A 21182-nucleotide genomic window follows, 5' to 3' on the forward strand; every position below is an offset into this window, starting at 1 on the left:
GAAGGAAGGAACGAAGGAACGAAGGAAGGAACGAAGGAAGGAACGAAGGAACGAAGGAAGGAACGAAGGAAGGAACGAACAAACGAAGGAAGGAAGAAGATTTATTATGCATGTGCATGCAGACCCAGTTAGGATCATTCCTCTAACAGCTGGCCCTGAGGCCGGGAGCTCTTGCTATTTTATAAATCTTCAATCGGGGAGGGTTTCCATAGGTTAAATAATACATACACAGTTAGGGGTTTCTATGGTTATGAACACAAACATGACAGCCATGTACCAGCATCAGAACATAGGTAAGGACAGCCATAGAGGAGTCAGGCAGATTTATATAGTCATGGACTTGTCAGGTCACAGCATGGGGAGAAACAGTGTCCTATGAAGTGGAACCACTTTGCTTTGTTCTGGAGTTCCAGCAGGTGCAGGGGAAGGAATGGCTATCAGTAGCAAGCTTCTAGGTGTGTCAGCCTTGTAATGCCAGTCCTTAGAGCATAAGGAGGTTCCTAAAGGGGGAGATCAGAGGATTTTCCACTACAGTTTCTTTAGTTTACAGACTGAGTGATGAATCAACGGGAATATATTTTTTGTTATTTTCTGGAACAGTTCCAAATTGCTTTCCAGAATAGCTGATGTGAATTTGGGGAAAAGAAGTTTAAGCTAGGAACATGAAATTTAACTCAATTTTATTTTCTTTTTACTCTATTATACAGGCTTCTTAGAGGAGCCCACCATCTTGTCAGAACCTGTTGCTCACATTAGGCAAATCCTATGACTCTTGTGTTAAATAGTGTTGAGTTCCTGGGATTCTAGGGCTCTCACAACTATGGGAGAAAGCTAGTGGAAAGAAAAGTGTCACAGAATGTATTCATATGACCCACAGAAAGAGCAAGAGTAAGTATCCTTCTAACTCAAGGTAAAAGTATTGTCCTAGGTCTAAACAGAAATGGATACTGGGAGAAATGGTGAAGAAAGAAAGAGATTGGAAAAAAGAAAGGGGTAGAAAGAAAAGTGGAGGTAATGAGGTGAATCGAAACGGTGGACTGATCTATGTTGCTTCTGCTACCAGATGACTCCAAATGCTACTAAACAAACCATCACCACTACAATCCAAACTGAGAAGCAGTGAGCCAAGGGCCAGGTAGAGCTTTTGGCTAGATAGGAGAGATATGAGCATATGAGGATCCTGTAGTGGAGTCTTTCCTCTATCCATCCCTCCTGTGCCTGGGATTCCTTATCCCCTTCCCTCTTGAGTCCGAGAGCCCTAACTCCTTCTCTATTGGAACGGAGATCCTCCCTTCCTATCCCTCCTAAGTCCAAGTTTCCACATTCTCTTCCCCTTGAATCTGGGATTCTCCATCCTCTTCCCTTACCCTTTGCCACCTCCCTTTAGACTCCAGCACTACTTTCTTCCCATTCCCAATCTGGGTCTTAGGTATTTCTCCCCCCACTACTGGACGAGGTCTTTGCTACCAAGACTACTGTGTTTTACCCTGAAAGCAAGACCACCTGTTTTTTCAGCTTCCATAAAGAAGGAACCATTAAGCCACCATGTCCTATCTGAATTCAGCAGGAGGTTATTTGTCTTAGTTCCTGGTTGTTCCTGTCCATTTTTTTATCCATGTCACCTGTATGGGCTTTGGGTAGAATCCTGAGACCTGACAAAGCAACATCAGCTGGCCTGGTACAGAAGAGGATCTACTTGACAACCACACTTGTGGTCTAATTATAGAACAGGAAGATGAGAGATCCATGATAGGGATTCATAAAATCAAAGGATGAGAGCATTTAGAACTAGAATTGAACTGGTCCAATTATAATTTTCATAGATTCAGAAACCGAGGCTCAGATTGCTAAAGGAGTTTATCAAGGTGACATAGAAATTAAGGAGCCAAGAGAGATGATACGAACCTAGGATCCTCAAATTTTAAATTATTTCCACTATGCCAAGACACTCTGACTACAAGTGGCAAAATCTCACAACAGTACTTTCCTCCAAACTTCTTTCTTCGTTGGCCCAGATTACCATTTTCCCCCCACCAGCTACCCTTACCCAGTTGGTTTTTCCTCTGCTGCATAAAAATCATGGGAATTTGGGAAAACTGGAAAGTAGAATGGCAGAAATTTGGTTTATAGCAAGATCATATGCTACATACCTCAATAAACACAAAATGGATGTGACTTGAATTTTTTTAGATAATTTTAATACATTTTATTTTTATGTTACCTACATTTCTCCTTGTAACCCTCTCTATACATCTTCCAGAAAGCTATTCCTCACAATATTTTTCAAGAGGATTAAGAGAAAAAAAATCAGCAAAATTAATCAACATATCAAAAAATGGCAGTATGCAATAGACCCATACCTCTGCAATGAATTATGGGAAAAGTCTCTTTTTTGACAGGGGCAGGTAGGTGGCTCCGTGAAATAAAGAGGCAGGTCTGGAGTACAGAGGATGTGGGTTCAGTTGTGATTTTGGTTCCTAGTTGTGTGACCCCAATTGTCCATCCCTTACCTGATCTTCTGCCATAGAACCAGATACTCGGTTTCTGATTCTAAGACCAACGGAAGGGTTTAATTTTAAAAGGAAAAAAAAACCCTACTCTTCTTTGAGTCTAAGCTTGTTCTTGGATTTCACAATATTCAATTTGATTGTTTTCTGATTGTCCTTTTATTTACACTGTTTTAGTAATTATTTATGTTGTCTTCCTGGCTCTGCTAACTTTATTATATATCATGGTGTTTCTTACAGCACAGCAATGTCTATTATGTTTGTTTGTACTCTTGATTTGTTTGGAAGTTCCCCAATTGACTGGGAGCTACTTTGTTTCCAATTCTTTGCTGCTTTCAAAAAATACTGCTATCTAACATTTTTTTTGTGTAAGGAAACATTCTTTGTGTCAATGATCTTCTTAAAATATATGTCTAACAGTGTCAAAGAGTCACTTTATTTACATAATTCCAAATTGCTTTCCATATTGGTTGGCCAAGTTCACAGCTCGATAAATAATGAATTAGTGTGAGCATCTTTCCATAACCCCTCCATCACTGACTCTTTTCACCTTTCATCATTTTTTTTGTCATTCCAGTTTAATGAGTATAAACTGAAGGTGAAGTATAAGGTGAAGCTTTAAAATTCTTTTGATTTGCATTTATAATATTCTATTATTAGTAATTTGGGGAAATGCTAAATATAGTTGCTAATAGTTTGCAATTATTCTTTTGAAAACTTTTGTCAATTTTGACAATTTTTGTTTGAGGGAGTTGCTTTTGTTCTTACACATTTCTATTAGTGGTCTAAATATCTTGCATATCAAATCTGTTATCAGAGATACATAACACATAGGGAAAAAAATTTTCCTTAGTCAACTGATTTCTCACTTATCCTAAGAAATTAATTTAATTCATACAAAAACTTTTCAATTTCAAATAATCAAACTTATCTATTTTATGACTTAGAATTACCACTATCCCTTTTTGATGAAGAATCTTCCACCCATAGAAATGAAATATATATGGTCTTGATTTACTGTAGAATACAGTATAGTTATATGACTGAAATCAAATTTATTTCAGGCTCTGCTCCAGTTTTCCCAGAAATTATTAATTACAGAGCCTTTTCTTTGTAATTTTTGTTTTGGAGTTTTATTGAATGTTAGGTTTTTTAGTTCAATAATTTCTGATTCTTCCTTTGTCTAGTCAGTGCCAACAATTTACTTTTTTTTTTAAACCCTTACCTTCCATCTTGGAGTCAATAGTGTGTATTGGCTCCAAGGCAGAAGAGTGGTAAGGGCTAGGCAATGAGGGTCAAGTGACTTGCCCAGGGTCACACAGCTGGGAAGTGCCTGAGGTCAAATTTGAACCTAGGATCTCTGGTCTCTAGGCCTGATTTTCAATGCACTGAGCTACCCAGCTGCCCCCTAACAATTTACTTTTTAAAATTTTTTTGCAAGCATTAAATGGTTTTCATGACTGTTATTTTGCAATAGTCGAAGGTCTAAAATTGCAATTCCTCCTTTATTCCTTATCTTTTTTCATTGTATCTTTAGATGTTCTAGACTTTTTCTCCAAGCAAATTGTATTATTATCTTTGTCTAGTTACTATTTTTGTTTGTAATAAGTATACCTCTGATAGTTTGATTGGTATAGCAATAAGTCTATAAGTTAACTTTGGTAGTAATGTCATATTTACTAAATGAGTATGACTCAGCCAGGAGTCCTGAATATTCTGTCAGACATAAGTTTACTCCCTTGCATTTTGTACCAGAACTGATACAGGTAGTAAATGTGCTTTCAGAGATTGATTTTTAAATATTATACACATTTTGTAGTTACTTTGAATGAGGGTTTCTTTCCTACTACTGCCTCCCATATTTTGTTATAATATAGAAAAACTATTGATTTTCTGAGTTTAATTTGGCAGCCTTCAACTTTGCTGAAGGTATTCATTGTTTCAATTAGTTTCTTTGGTGAATCTTTGGGGTTTTTAAAGTAAGTTATTATTTTATTAGCAAATAGGGATAGGTTTGCCTCTTCCCTGCCTATCTTTATGTATTTAATTTATCTTTTCTTATTGCTACTCTTTGCACTTCAAAAACTATTTCAAATAATAGCAAGAAAAGGAGGCAACCTTTTCCACTTTTGTGCTCATTTTGGGGTTGTTTGCTGGCTTTATAATTGATTAAATAAATTTTCTATTGTGTTAATATATGTTTTTAGTGATATACTTTTTCCCTCTGGTGACAGCTTTAGCCATATCCCAGATATTTTTAGAGATTTTGTCATTATTATCATTATCTTTCACATAAATGTTGATTTTTTTCCTATTGGTTATTTTGGATTCTATTTTTAAGCTTCTTTTTATGTCTGTTTTTTCTGTTTGTACCCTTTGGATTTATTATAACTTTCATTACATGATAGCTTCTAAAGGATGCATTTAATATTTATTCCTTTTTACAGTTATTTAGATTTTCTTTGTGCTTTGATGTGCCTATTTTTTCCATTAAAGGTCCTATCATCATAAAAAACTAGAGTAGAATTATACCAACTACCTTTCACAGCCATGCGTAGTAAGGAAAGTGAGGGGATTGGGACAAGAAGTAGTTTAGCTGTGGGAAATGAGTCTGAAATCACTCTGACTCTATCTTGTGACTCAACTTTGGAGCAAGTTTAGTTTCTCTTCTATTATGGATCTAGTCCAAAGTTGGTCTTATGAGAAAACTTTATTCAGTTGTGGGAATTGGGAGAAAGCCTTATTGCAGTGATGGGCAAGCTTTTTAAAGAGGGGGCCAAAGGAAAGGAAATGCTCCTCTGTCAGTCTGTTTCTAAGGCAACTCTTTCGAAGTTTCATTGTACTGTATCCTACTCGTTGTTGTATTCGTCAGATTAGGAATAATGTCCTCCGGCCAGACAGAACATTTCAGGGGGCCCCATCTGGCCCGTGGGCTGTAGTTTGCCCACCACTGCCTTATTGCATTGTTTGAACTTAGTCTTACATGACTAAGAGGATAGACCACCTCTACCTGTTGCTTAAAGACCTTTAACTAAGAGCCTGATCAGAAAATTACACTGATCAGAAATTGAGTCATATCCAAAGATCGATGCAGGGAGTTTTCTCACATTAACACATGTCAAGCAGCCCTTAGGTCTTACCTGAAAACTTATCCCATGCTGATTTGGGGGATGGGTAATAGAACACTTCTTTTTCTGAATTCACAGAATTACATTTGTTTGCTCTCCTCCCAAATTGGAATGTCTCTTATATATAGCTTGTTTGTACATTTTTGTTTGCTTGCTGTCTTCCCCATTAGATACTTTGCTCCCTGAGGTTGGGAATCATTTTTTGTTCTTTTTATATCCCCAGCACGCACTTAACACAGCAACTGGCATGTAGTAAGTGCTTAATAAATATCTGTCAACTGATTGATTAATGTATATATATATATATATAGTGTCCTACTAGTATATATAAATTCTTTGAGAGTTTCTGTCTTAGAATCAATACTGAGTATCAGTTCCAAGGCAGAAGAACAGTAAGGACCAAGCAATGGAGGTTAAATGACTTGCCCAGGATCACACAGCTAAGAAGTATCTGAGGCCAAATTTGAATTCAGAACCTCCCTTCTCTAGGCCTGGCTCTTAGTCCTAAACCACTTAGCCACCCCCATCCTTCATTTTCAAAGAAGACCAATGATATCACAGGTCCATGACTCTTATATAAACTGAATTTAAGTGAGGCAGAGTTCCTCTTTCTACCACCTTCAAGGCCTTTGAAACAAATTGTTCTTATTGAAGGAAGTCTTCACGATTGTGGGGTAGACATCCCTCCCCAACTCACTGAGAGGACTGAAGCCTGTCAGTCACCCTCCACCTGTTTTAGCCCATCCTGCTGCATGTTACGGCTTCTTGGAGGTGGGAATAGTAAAGGGGAAAGAAATAAGCAAGAAAAGGAATTAGAGACAAAGGATGTAAATGGCAATTTTCAAAATGCCAAGAAAGTTTCTAAAATGTTCACAGCCTATGACCCTGAGATCCTTCTGCTAGGTATATACGTCAGTGAGATAAAAAAAAAAGACTACACATTGTAATGTAGAGGATGACACACAAAATATTTATAACAGCACCTTTTTTGTAGTAGTGAAGAAATGACTACATCAACAAACATCATATACAATGAGGATAAATTAGAAGTCTTCCCAATAAGATCAGGAGTGAAACAAGGATGCCCATTATCTCCTCTATTATTCAATATAGTACTAGAAACACTAGCAGTAACAATTAGAGAAGAAAAAGAAATTGAAGGTATCAAAATAGGCAAGGAGGAGACTAAGCTATCACTCTTTGCAGATGATATGATGGTCTACTTAAAAAATCTTAGAGAATCAACTAAGAAGCTTGTAGAAATAATCAACAACTTTAGCAAAGTTGCAGGATACAAAATAAATGCACATAAATCATCAGCTTTTCTATATATTCCCAACTCATCACAGTAGCAAGAGATAGAAAGAGAAACACCATTTAAAATCACCCTAGACAATATAAAATACTTAGGAATCTATCTACCCAAACAAACACACAGGAATTATATGAAAACAACTACAAAACACTTTCCAAACAATTAAAACTAGATCTAAACAATTGGAAAAAACATTGACTACTCATGGGTAGGACGAACTAAAACAATAAAAATGACCATTCTACCCAAATTAATTTAGCTATTTAGTGTCATACCTATCAAAGTACCAAAAAACTTCTTTACTGAATTAGGAAAAACTATAACAAAGTTCATCTGGAATAACAAAAGATCAAGAATATCAAGGGAAGTAATGAAAAAAAATGTGAAGGAAGGGGGCCTAGCAGTACCAGATATTAAACTATACTATAAAGCAGCGGTCATCAAAATGGTATGGTACTGGCTAAGAGACAGAAGGGAGAATCAATGGAATAGACTTGGGGTAAATGACATCAGCAAGACAGTGTGTGATAAACCCAAAGAGCCCAACTTTTGGGACAAAAATCCACTATTTGACAAAAACTGTTGGGAAATTTGGAAAACAATACGGGAGAGATTAGGTTTAGATCAACATCTCACACCCTACACCAAGATAAATTCAGAATGGGTGAATGATTTGAATATAAAGAGGGAAACTATAAATAAGTTAAGTGAACATAGAATAGTTTACTTGTCAGATCTCTGGGAAAGGAAAGATTTTAAAACCAAGCAAGAGTTAGAGAAAATTACAAAATGTAAAATAAATGATTTTGATTATATCAAACTAAAAAGCTTTTGTACAAACAAAAACAATGTAGCCAAAATCAGAAGGGAAACAAATTGGGAAAAAATATTTATAACAAAAAACTCTGACACGGGTCTAATTACTCAAATATATAAGGAATTAAACCAATTGTATAAAAATCAAGCCATTCCCCAATTGAAAAATGGGCAAGAGACATGAATAGGCAACTTTCAGATAAAGAAATCAAAAGCATCAATAAGCACATGAGAAAGTGTTCTAAATCTCTAATAATTAGAGAAATGCAAATCAAAACAACTCTGAGGTATCACCTCACACCTAGCAGATTGGCTAAAATGAAAGAAGGGGAGAGTAATGAATGCTGGAGGGGATGTGGCAAAATTGGGAGATTATTGCATTGCTGGTGGAGTTGTGAACTGATCCAACCATTCTGGCTGGCAATTTGGAACTATGCTTAAAGGGCTATAAAAGAATGCCTGCCCTTTGATCCAGCCATACCATTGTTGGGTTTGTAGCCCAAAGAGATCATAGATAAACAGACTTGTACAAAAATATTTATAGCCATGCTTTTTATGGTGACAAAAAACTGGAAAATGAGGGTATGCCCTTCAATTGGGGAATGACTGAACAAATTGTGGTATATGCTGGTGATGAAATACTATTGTGCTCAAATGAATAATAAACTGGAGGAATTCCATGTGAACTGGAAAGACCTCCAGGAATTGATGCAGAGCAAAAGGAGCAGAGCTAGATGAACATTGTACACAGAGACTGATATACTGTGGTAAAATAGAATGTAATGGACTTCTGTACTAGCAGCAATGCAATGACCCAGGACAATTCTGAGGGATTTATGGTAAAGAACGCTACCCATATTCAGAGGAAGAACTACAGGAGTGGAAACACAGAAGAAAAGCAACTGCTTGAACACATGGGTGAGGCGGACATGATTGGGGATGTAGACTCGAAACTACCACACCAATGCAACTATCAACAATTTGGAAATAGGTCTTGATCAATGACACTTGTTAAAACCAGTGGAAATATGCATGAGCCATGGATGGGGAGCTCAGGGGGTGAAGGGGAAAGTAAGAGCATGAATTATGTGACCATGTTAACTTTTCTAAAAAAATAAATATTAATAAATGTTTAAAAAAAAGTAGTTTAGGTGTATCGAATTTCTATTTACACCACAGATAGTCAACAACTGGAAAATGGCTAAATGTAAAGGAGTATTATATTATAAGAAGCATCAAAGAAGTATGAGGAGATATTTAAGAACTGATGAAGTAAGCAGAGCCATAAAAACAATATGTACAATGACGATAATGAAGATGGGGAAAAACAGCCACCAAACAATTAAAACAATGCTGAGGAATAAAAGTAACTGAGCTACGAGAAGGCACTTCCCCAACTTCTCTACAGAGATTACTTACAGACTACTCTGGAAAAGGATGAAAAAAGGAACAATATTAAGAAATTATGTAGTTTTTAAAAATATGTCAATAATTTTAAAATAATTTAAAAGATAATCCTGGGGGGAGAATGATGATGGGGATTTGGGGGTAGGGCAGCAATAAGAAAAGGGCTGAATCCCAAAGTCTTGATGACTGTGTTATTTAGGGTTGGAAGGAGGATAATGGTTCCTAGGACTGACCTTGCAACTCAGTGTCTTTCCATCCTTTATCTGGAAGTCCATCATGGAGTTGGGGAAAGGTGTAAAAGAGATGTCTCTGTAATGGGATATGAGTACTCTGGTCTTCGTTAAGTATGCTGGAGATATCCCGGGCTATGCTTTCAGCTCCTGGAACAGGATTCCATGAATCTCCTCAAGTCTTTTCCTTGAAATGCCACCTGAAAGAAGCCTTGAGGGGATGTTGGGGCACAGCCTGCTTTTATCTGGATCACAAGGGTTCTAAGGGTGATAAGTGAAAGAAGAGAAGAAAAAAGGAAGAAGTTTAGTAAAGGAGAAATGGAAGGAGTTTAGATGTTGTGGGTTAAGGGGGGATGGTGATAAGAGTGGGAAATAATTATAATTTCTCACCTGTGCTCACAAGTTTTAATGGGGAGCAGCCCTTAAAGATCATATTCAAGTGCCTCAGATGAGGAAATATGGGCCTAGAAAGGTCAAACTGATCATGTATGCTATAACAACCAGAGGCAGAATTTGAACATAGATTTCAATTTCCTTAATATCATATCTTCTTCTTTAGAGGACATACAGAAAGCAGGTTGGCCTGGAGAGTTGGTAAGTCCCCTTTCCCTCTGCAAGTATAATTGGAGGGTGGAGAACAACAGGATAATCCACTGAGAAAGAGAAGATCAAGTGAAAGACGGCTGTCTCAGCTTCCTCCAAGGTCAAAAAGGTAGATCAAAATGACCAATGGAGGAACCTAGAAGTTTTTAGAGCCAGGAAAGAAAACCTGTGACTGTGCTTGAAGGAGAAGCAATAAGGATTCAGAGATGAGATAAAGGTGATATTTGGGAGAGGAAAGGAATTTGGGGCTCAAGGGGAGAAATCAGGAGAAGTTAGAGTCTTGGGGCCCCCAGTGCCCATCCCAATCCCTTCCTATCCCTCTTCAACAAACATCAGCTTTCAGAATCCCAGACCCAACTACTGACAGTTCTGCCTGAAGTCCTTAACAAAGATTTATACTTCTCATGTAAAACCAACTAGATAGATCTGTAAGTTTGTCTGCAGCTCTCCCCAGTCCTCAGCACTGAAGCCACACTGGGCCCACAACCATAAGAAGTCAATGGTGTTGGTCCTCTGGTTGCACTTGTGGGTCTCCACGTCTCCCAGCCAGCATCAGCCCATGCTCTGAGCCCAGCTGTGATTAAAGAAAGTTGAGGGCTGCTAGTATTGAAAAGTCAGGGGTTTCTTGAAATCTGTGGGGAAAAAAGAGCAGAAGAAAAGAGGCAAGTGGAGAAGAAAGGGTAAAAGAAGGAAATGAAAAAGAGAAAAAAAATAAAAAATTACTACCTGTCTCCTTCCCCAGTCTCCTTTAAAGGGAAAACTGAGTCTGGGGAAGAGTATGCTGCCTTGAAATCTCCCCATGTTGTGGTAAAGTTGGAAGAAGGTGCTCCCTGGTCAGGGAAGGGAACAGCCTTCCCTGTTCACTGTTTATCTCTTTCCTATTTGGCCAGGCCCCAGTCACTAGGTCCTCTCTTTTTTTGCACTAGGATATTTCATTGCCCCTGATCAGTTCATTCTTACCCATCTCTTCTCCCCATCTCTGAGAGAGCAGTGGGAGAAAGACTAGGCAGAGTGGCAGCATGAGGCCAGTAAGTACTCAGCTTTCCCTCAGGGAGCTTTGTTCATTCAGCTCTGATGCTGGGACCTTAGGCAACACTCCCTGCCCTCATCCTCTCATCTAGCACCACCCTATGGCCTGACCTAACCACATCCAACTTTTGCAGATTCTGGGTTGGTTTTCTTTGTCATTTAAGTGTTCTGGGGCAGAGGAAGGGGGTGGGAAGGGGAGAGGAGAAGAAATGATGGAGAGGAAAGAAGCAATCTTTTTTTTTCTTCTAGGAGTAAAGAAATCTCTAGAAAAACTAATTAAATAAAATTTAAGGGGGGGGGAATTAAAATAAAGCCCAAGTCAACTAACACATTAGCTACAGGTCCCAAGTCCCTCTCATGGGCTAGCACCTCTGACTGTTGTGGGAAAAGCTCACACAGGTTTGAAGCAGGGTCTTACCAAAGAATGGAAGGTTCAAACTCTATTTAATCTATAAGTAAGAAAATAATTTTATTTGAAGAAGAGGTTTTTAAGATAATATAATAGCCTAATAGCTGATGGAATAGCCAGGGAGCTAACCATCTTGGAGCTGATGGGTTAGCCCAATAGCCCTGGCCTGATGGAATAGTCACTGAAGTGGTAGAGTAGCAGCCCTCTGGGGTAGTTCAAGGTGTGCATATTTATTGCATTTGTCAGCATGGGATAGGTTTTTGAAATACCTTCATCAAAGGTGGGAACAGAACTAAAGTAAATACAGAACAATGCAAGTGATTAATAATACAGCCTAACAATTCAGAACTAAGGTACAGAACAGCACAAAACCATTAGGAGTGATTAATAATACAGAATGGTTAACTGATGAATATAATACAGATTTTGCAGTTTATGCTTAGCCAGTGCAAATTGGTGAAAAATAAAAGATTTCAGAACATGAGAGTCCTGCTTCTTCCACTGCCCACTGCCCACCTCCAGGTTGTGCTTTGTCTCTAATTGCTTTTCCTCAAAGCCAGTTGCTCCCTCCTCCTCCTCTTCCTCCCCCCCCTTCTTCTCCTGTTCTACCTCCCCCTCCCCCACTGCATTTCTCATTTTCTGCCTCACTACTGAGAATTCTTTCTCATGAGTAGCCACTTTAACAATTGTTTATTAAGATAGTGGTGTAATGAAAAGAGCCCTAGGCTTATAGTGGGTAGGCAGAAATCAAGCTTTTGACTTTGCTCTCTATCTCTTGGTAACATTGGGCAAGTCTTGGCTCTGGACCAGTGTCCTTAGCTATGAGGTGAGCACCAGGTCCCCTTGTACACCCCAAATCCCTAGAGGTCAAAGATTACATGAGGAATTTCATCCCTGCAGTGCTGGCAGCTGAACAAAGGATCCTCTAACTTTAGATGTATTGACACTAGTTTTATGATAGGGGTCTTAGTCTTAGCACAGAGATGGACCTCAAACATCACTAGGTCCTTCAAGACAGGCAACTCACCCACCTTAACGATCAGGATGTCATAAACAATGAATACCTGTGCTTCTGCCCCCAGACCCAAAGGCACCTTATTATGTCACCTACTCTCCCTTGATTGTCCCCCTATTTGTTCCCATTGTTTATCCTCCTCACCACCTTTCCTTTCTAAGTCTCCTAGACCCCATTCCTTTAGGATATAAAAATCCTGAACTTTTCTTTTTTCAGGGAGGTAGCTTGGTCCAGCACGTTGCCTCCCCACCATTCAATCTAAATAAATCTCCCTATCTTTGAAAGGTATCCATCAGAGCCTGTCATTCTTGAAAGGGCACCCTCTCCGGCCCAGAGGTTAATCTCCAGTTCTCCCACAACAGCTATAAAATAAATATGTTGAACTAGTTGATTTCTTCATTCCTTTTCCAAGGAGGACCTTTGAACTCTCCAGTTATGTGACCCTGAACATGACCTTTAGCTTCTCTGAGCCTAGTTTCCTCATCCCCTCTGCTTTGAATTATCCTCTTCATTTATCTTCTAACAAGAAGAGTCATTGATTGGATTTCATCCTCCAGGAAGATGTTATCTTCTCCAAAAAGCACTGGAGTAGTTCTATATATGTGTTGAGGAAGGGAGAGGCACAGTGGTGGAAAGGAAGAAAAGAAACTTCCCCCTGAGGCACCTTAACTCTGACCAGAGGACCCAGGATATCTGAACCTTTCATACTCAAAAAATGGACATCGAATCTACTAAAAATCCTGATCCACCCTTTGTATAGGTACAAAACACTCCTCACAGAAATTAAGGATGACTTAAATAATTATAGAGATAGTCAGGTCTCATGCCTGGACCATGTCAACATAAGAGAATAACTAGAGTGCTTAATTTAATTTACTGATTTTGTATAAATGCCAAACCACAAGAGGATACTCTCACTCAAACTACACATGCAACCTCATAAAACGTAGGTTGAGACCAACATCTTACTAACATACCACAATGAGCTCAAAATTGATATGCTATCTGTTTTACATTTTTATCAATGATTGTAATGAAGGAATAGATGGTATGCTAATAAAATGTAGAGGTCACACAAAGATATTGTTTACTAGCTGTGTGATCTGGTTAAGTAACATCTTATTTGATGGTCTTATTTTCCCCATCTTTAAATGAGTATATTGAAGTGGATTATCTCATCACTTACAACTCTAAAACTCTGTGAAGATGAAAGTTAATAGGAACAAATTAGTATTCTTTATATGAGTTTTTAAAATTAAAAACTTTCATTAAAATTAATTAATTAATTTGTTTTAAATTATTAATAAACATAAATTTATTAATTTTAGTTCTAGTAATAATATAATAAAATAAATTTATTAAATAAAGTGTATTAATAAAATACATTTAATTAATTAAAATTTAAAAAATTAAAATTAAAAAACAAGGGAGATGTATGACAAGATAACTTGAGGAACTAAGTCAACCAAACCATGTTTCCCCTACTACTTTAGGTTCAGAACAGTCTATTTGTGATCTTAGACCTACTGGGTCTAAAATGTTTTTAAGGAAAATTATACACATTGATAGTGACTTGCTTTTGAACCTCTAATTTCATTGGTATAAATTATGACAGTGGTCTCAAAACTTCATTGATTGAGCACTCCCATACATAAACAAATTTTGAGCAACTACAGTCTTCATATATATTACATTTCTGTACTATTCTGCTATTTTATGTACATAAAAAGCATGCATAAAATATATATGTATATAAGACTGCCATAATGATGATATAGACAAAATGTAAAAATAATTTTTATTTTTTTGCAGTAAAAAATTGTTTTTGATCTCACTAAAAATAATTTGTCATAACGATGTGATTGAATACCCATTGTCATTTTTCATTTGGAAGTGATGTAAATGAATATGCTTTGATAGGTTTGGAAATTTTTAAAATATGATTTCAGAGAACCAAAGATAAAACATGCCATGCACATTCTGTCAAAAAAGTGATAGATGTAAAATTCAATATGAGACATACATTTTTGGACATGTCCAGTATTGAAATTTATTTCATTAAATTATGCATATGTGATGAGAGTTTTATTTTTACTTTTTAAAATTGTTCAATGGAGAGTAGAAGGAAAGGAAAATGCTAATTGTTATAAAAAGGAGAAAAGGCTAACATTTCATAATATAGGATTTGGTTGATGGCTATAAAGTTGAAATAGATACTTCACAAAGATATGCCGATAAAATACATTGTTTGATATGCTTATCAAAACATGATACTCATTTTTCAATCTAGAAGTTATGCAAATGTTTTGGTAAGTAAATTTGCATCTGCTCTGATATTAATCAATTCTTCCAAATAAATTATCAAATCTTGCATTATGAATGCAGTTTTAAGTTTTACCGACTTCATAAGTATGTTTTATAATGCTACATAATATGTAATGCTACCTACATTAAAAAATTGAAAGATTAGTTATGTAAACTTTTAAATATTTATATCTTTCTCATTAAAATTCAACATAACCTGTAGATTTTGGAACTCTGTAGAAACTTTTACCAGCTGTTTCTCAATTACTAAAATGATTATATTTGTAATCCTAAACTTAAAATCATTCAGTGATTTAGTGAGCACAGCAAACAATGCACTTCTTTCATTTATATATTTTTGTGTTATGAGAATCATCGACCTAGACCAGAAATAACTAAACTGAGAAATCAAACTTTCTAGTCCTGTTACTGTGTTAACAAAGTGTTAACCAAGACAGAATGTGCATAAGTATATTTTGATGTACACATGACAGTTTAATGTGACTCTGGAAAAAAACACTTAATGAAGATGTCAGGTCATTTTTCTAAAAAAGTATCATCCAGAAACTGTTGCATGTGCAATTCATGATAAAGTGCTCTGTCTTGTTAAAATTTAAATTCAAATTTTCTTATCAAAATTAATCAAACTAAATAACTGTAAGTGAAATTTAAAGTTAAACTTTCAAATGATATTATATAATGTCTGTAGCATTTATATTTCTGAAGTTACTAAAGCTTAAAACTACACAAAGACTTTGGGGACATATTGTATCTAGCTATATCTACATAAAACTTTAGTAATCATTATATAGATATATTAATACACAGAATAGATTATATAGCTATAAATGATAAAGATGGAGTTAAAGATGTAAATATGGATATGGAAGTAAATGTAGATATCGTTAGAGTAGAAGTAGACATAAACAAATAGATGCAGAAGTAGGTGTAAGAATAGAAACATATAGACACAGTCACAGTCTAGTACAATGACTGATACGTAGTAGACACTGTATTTCCTTCCTTTTCTCCTTCCCACCCTGTTGGAATGAGTGAGGATATGCCAGTCCATTTTATCCAATAGTAGGTTTTTCCTCAAATTTCTCATATCTCTTGTGCCTACATCAGACTAACCCTGAGGGCGGGGGGACCTTTGATCTCTTTCCTTCTTCTTCTGGCACCTGGGAATATACGCCTGACATCCTATGCCCAGTTTCTAAAGTACTGACCTACTGGAAGAAATCAAAAAGCATATAGAAACAGGATGAGGTACATTCTATCTGCTGCTAAAGTTTATCCTGCAGATGATATTGGTGAGTCTACCAAATATGAGCTTGCATACTAATATTTTCATTGTATTACAAAAATCAGTTGTTTTATCCATCTTGAAAAAGTCTATAGAACATTGAATGTAAAAGAATAAAACAGGATAACTACTTATTTCAGGTCTAATCCTAATTGTACTCCACTGAAAGAGTTGAGAATAAGATGAACAAGTGTGATAATGGCTCAGAGAATCTCGGGATCGGAAGGGACCTCAGTGATCGTTTTTGCCTTAAAGAATTGTCTTGTAGGATCTTGGGGAAAGGATGTTTTATAGTCTTGGCTCTTCTGGTATTCACTCTTGGGGTAAATGGCTTTTACTCCTAGGGTACCAGCAAGGTGAATTATTTGGGGGCTGCACCGATGAGGAGAGATCCAAGAAGATAGGTTATGACTTAATAGAATCATGAGTTATTTTTAGAATTATTCAATATCCCTGGAAAGTTCCTGGAAACATAGAGGTTGAAAATGCTAGAATTATCTGCATGAAAACAGAGTGAACCAGCACACATCGAGCTTTGGGTGCCACCTGGTGACTTGAAAAGATATAGCGCTTCAGCCAGTGCTGCAAGCCCCATATTTGTAAAGGAGTCAACCAACAGGTATTTATTAAAGTGTTTATCATTGTGCTAAGAGTTGAAAGCATGAAGAAAGATAAAAAAAAAAAACAGTCCTTGACCTCAAAGAGCTCACATTCTAATTTGGGAGACAACACATAAATAACAAATTACAGACAAGACAAGACAAGAGTACAATGGAAGGCAATAGGAGAGAACGAGGCATTAGCAGCCAGGGAGTCTAGAAGGAGTCTCCTGCAGAAATTGAGTGAGATTTAAATTTAGAGCTAAAGCCAGAGAAATAAAGTGGCAAAGGGAAAGGGAGTAGAGCATTCCAGGTATGGAAAAATAGCTGATGGAAAAACACTGAGCCAGGAGACAGGTTATCTTGTTGGAGAATTCCAAGTACATCAACATTGCTGGGTCACAGGGCACACCAAGTTTAAGAATGTAAAATATAAGAAAGGACCAAGCTGTTAAGAGCTTAAAAATCTGAGCAAAGGGTTTTGCATTTGATCCTTTAGATAACACAGAGCTGCTGGGGCTCCCTGAGATAAAAAGGGTAGCATGGTACCTAACAGACCTGTTTAATTATTACACACCTTTCTCAAGGCACATTTATTCACATCCCCCTGAAGAAGACAAGAAGAAAGGGCTAAATATGTGTGTGTGCATGCACATGTGTGCACATGTATATGCATGTAGATAGATAGACAGATGGATGGATGGATAAATGGATAGATGGATGGATAGACAAATAGAGACAGACAGACAGAAAGATAGATTGACAGATAGATGGATAGATAGATAGATGGATAATAGATAATAGATAGATGGACAAATAGGTAGGTAGAGTGACAGGCAGAGAGAGATAGGCACAGATAGATAGACAGATGATGGATAGATAGATAGATAGATAGATAGATAGATAGATAGATAGATATGGATATGGATAGATATAGACAGACAGACAGAAATTCCCTCTCCTCCTGAAGGCCTGGTGACCATTCTGGAAGTCCATAGGTTTAGGGCTATTAAATAGATTCACATCTGGACAGAATAATGTGGTTTATTTTTCCTTCCCTTCCTCCTGACCCTGTGTGTCCTTCTGCATGAAGGACTGAATGTCCCTGTGCCGCCTCCCTTGCTCTTCTGACAATACAAATCTATAAAGGCTTTCAGTTGATTGTCCATCTATTTTATCCTTACGATTTCCCACTGTCATTACATGTCATTTTTCTTCGTCCTTTGGACTCAGAGGGCCAATGCCGTAATGATTTTGGGGTCGATGTACAGTGTGTTCTGATTGTGGCTGATCAGTCCAATTTGAGTGCTGAAAGTTCTATCAAAGACAGACACAGGTAATCTGGTTGGACAACTGGGATGGAGATGTTTCTAGATTTGCACATCTCGCACATTCTTTGTACTACTACTGCATTTCCCATGGGGCACAGTGCCTTCTTTGATACAGGCACACCATGCCAAGTGGTCCAATTCTGGTGTCTCTCATGTTGCATAGTCATAATAAGCTAATGTTGGTAGAAAAGATAATTTTAAGCAGGGTAGAGTGGGAATGGTTTGCTCATCTGCTTTGTTATTGTTGTTGTTTCCATTCCAACAATCAGGGTTCTGCTCCCAACCAGCTCTCTGATTTTTAAAGCCATGTATTTACTCAGTAATTCAACTCAGCCTCCTACTCTCATGTCTAAGTTGTGAATTTGTCCCTCTGCAATCTTAGCCTCCTCACTGAGAGCTTCCTGCAGCTTCTCAATGTATTTTCTTAATTTTACTTTCAAGCTGCAGCTTTGTACTTCTCTCTCCACTTAACTTCTTTCTCGTTTAACATATAAAGCCATAGGAATATATGGGGTGCTCAGGGAAGACTAGTACCTCTGGTGTGAGGGCTTGCTGAGACCTTTTCAGGGCTGCTCATCCACCTTTGGTTTCCATCTGCTACCCAGATCTCACCTGTGGCTCTAGGAAGCTATAACATCAATGGTCATATCCCAATAAACCAATGATTCCCAAAGTGGGTGCCACTGCCCCCTGTGGGGGGAGGCAGTGATGGCCACCGGTGCATTTATCTTTCCTATTAAAAATTTTTAAAAACTAATTTCCAGGGGCGCTAAGTAATATTTTTTTCTGGAAAGGGGGCAGTAGGCCAAAAAAGTTTGGGAACCACTGCAATAAACCGTCTCAGCAGATGAGTTGAACCAGATTGAGGGTAAATGACAGGCTTCAAACCCATCAGAGTTAAGTAAGGGGATTTATGAAGACTTCTCCTGGCAGAATGGGTATAAAGAACAATTTTGTTCCAATAACCATGAAGGCGGCAGAAACAAGCACTGTGGAGAGCTTAGGGTTTAGACATCCAAAAAGCCAAGTTATCCATTGCATTCTGAGCTGTCACCAGTCATCTTGATTTCTGTCTTGCCACCAAACTTAGATGACGCTGGAAGAGAGAGGCCAAAGACTTTGTACAACTCTGCCTCACTTAAATCCAGTTTATTTGAAAATCAAAAATGTCATTTTGTTCCTCTTCATGTGTGAAGTTCAACAACTATCATACAGCGAGAGAGAGAGAGAGAGAGAGAGAGAGAGAGAGAGAGAGAGAGAGAGAGAGAGAGAGAGAATAAACAACAATTCCAAAGTCCTTTGCTCTCACATAACATCTGGCAGCAGTGACAACTATTATCCCCAGCTAATCAGGGCTCTTCAGGGGCTGTAAAAGAGAAGGATCACTCAGAACAAATCAAGTCCAATCTTCTATATGGCAGTTAAAATACTTGTAAACATCTATAAAGTGCACCTTGCCATCTAGATGGCTTGGAGGAGAGAGTGCTGGTCCTTAAGTCTAGAAAACTGGAGTTCAAATCTAGCTTCAAATATTTACTGGCTGTGTAACACTACAGAAATTACTTAATGTCTGTTTGTCTTCATCCACTGGAGAAGGAAATAGAAAACCCATTCTAGTATCTTTTCCAAGAAGTCTCCATGGAAAAGTATGATCCATAGGGTTACAACAAAAATGCAGCTAAACAACAACAAAATGTTTTTTTATGTAACAGGAAGTGGCCCAACCCCCTACTCCTTCCACTGAGTTTTGACAAAGCTTACAGGGAACCTTTGACCAATATACAAAGTTACTAGAGTTGGAGGAAGGAGAGTCCATAATAACACCACGTTGGGAAAAGAGGAGAGTGAAAAGGAAGAAAGAATATCCCCAAAGTCTTAAGATTCCTGTGTTGACTGAGCCATAAGAAATGATAAACAGGCTAATTTTTTTTAAAACTTGAAAAGAACAGCACAGGATAATGAACAGTGAAATGAGTAGAACCAAGAAAACACAATATATGGCTACAGATTTAATACTTGAATAGATTGTGAATATTACCTCGAGGGAACTGAAAGGTGGAAACATGAAAGACAAATTTGTATGTATATGTCTATCTCCCAAATGATGCCTTCTGTGATGGGGGTGGGGGGGAGTAGGGAGAACCTCGGACACCTCTGGATAAATTCTACTAATAAAAGACTTCTGGGTTGAACAGAACCAAGCTTCTGGGATTATAAGGCCCTCTACCCAATGAGTTAAAGTGATAAAGATCAGTGTAAGGTGGGAAGGGGAGAGTACACCAACAAGAAAGGGTCTGAGCTCCTTAAGTGTTGATGACTACAGACTTGGAGATGGTTCAGAGAAAAGAGGAGGAAGGGGAAAGGAAGAAGGGAAGGAGAGGAAAATTCCGAAGACTGACTTTGCCACTTTAGGTCTCCCTATACCTCTCCTGCCTCTAGAAGATCATCAAGGAATCCAAGAAAAGTGTCGCTGAATAGACTGATATGTCCCTAGGTCCCCTGATATTGGTTAAGCACCTGGGCAGAAATCCTGAGCTGCAGGTATACTTTCTTAGGAACTTCTATGAATCTCTTTAGAAGCTCAAGAAGAGGGGCAGCTAGATGGCTCAGTGGTTAACTCATCCTACTAATGCCAGCTGGAGAAAAGAAGTCCTACCTTCAAATCTGGCCCAGCTGCATGACCCTGGGCAAGTCTCTTAACCACAATTGCCTAACCCTTTCCACTCTTCTGCTATTAGAACTGATGCTTAGTATTAATTCTGGGACAGAAGGGAAGGATTAAAAAAATAAAATAAAAAGCTCAAGTCTGTTCCCTAAATTTAAAGAAAACTAGTAGGGTTTCCTCAGGAGCAGTCTCCTGTTATCTGAATAGCAGGAGGACAGCCTTCCATGTGTTTCCATATTCTTTTCCCATATTTAATTTTATCCAAGGCTCTAGGGTAATCCAGTCATGTCTGTATATTTCATCATTAATTAATAAAATTTCAACTTATCTCTCATGTAACTAAGCGCAGAGCCTCCACTGATTTATCAAATATCATTTATTTAATATTCCAGAGAAACTTCCTTTCCTGTCTCTCTTTATACTGAATCTTTTAATCTCCCAGAATTAAATGAATATTAAAGTTACTGCATATACAATGTATTAACAATGAAATCAATAATGAAGACAGAGTTTTTTTA

At 37.6% G+C, this 21182-nt stretch overlaps 1 pseudogene; it reads right to left on the bottom strand.

The window, feature by feature from the left end:
• Positions 1 to 1444: 1444 nt before the first annotated feature.
• The window catches only part of LOC123246071, a 52446-nt pseudogene continuing 32708 nt past the window's right edge, over positions 1445 to 21182 (bottom strand).

Source organism: Gracilinanus agilis, chromosome 4 (assembly GCF_016433145.1).
Source record: "Gracilinanus agilis isolate LMUSP501 chromosome 4, AgileGrace, whole genome shotgun sequence".
Taxonomy (NCBI): domain Eukaryota; kingdom Metazoa; phylum Chordata; class Mammalia; order Didelphimorphia; family Didelphidae; genus Gracilinanus; species Gracilinanus agilis.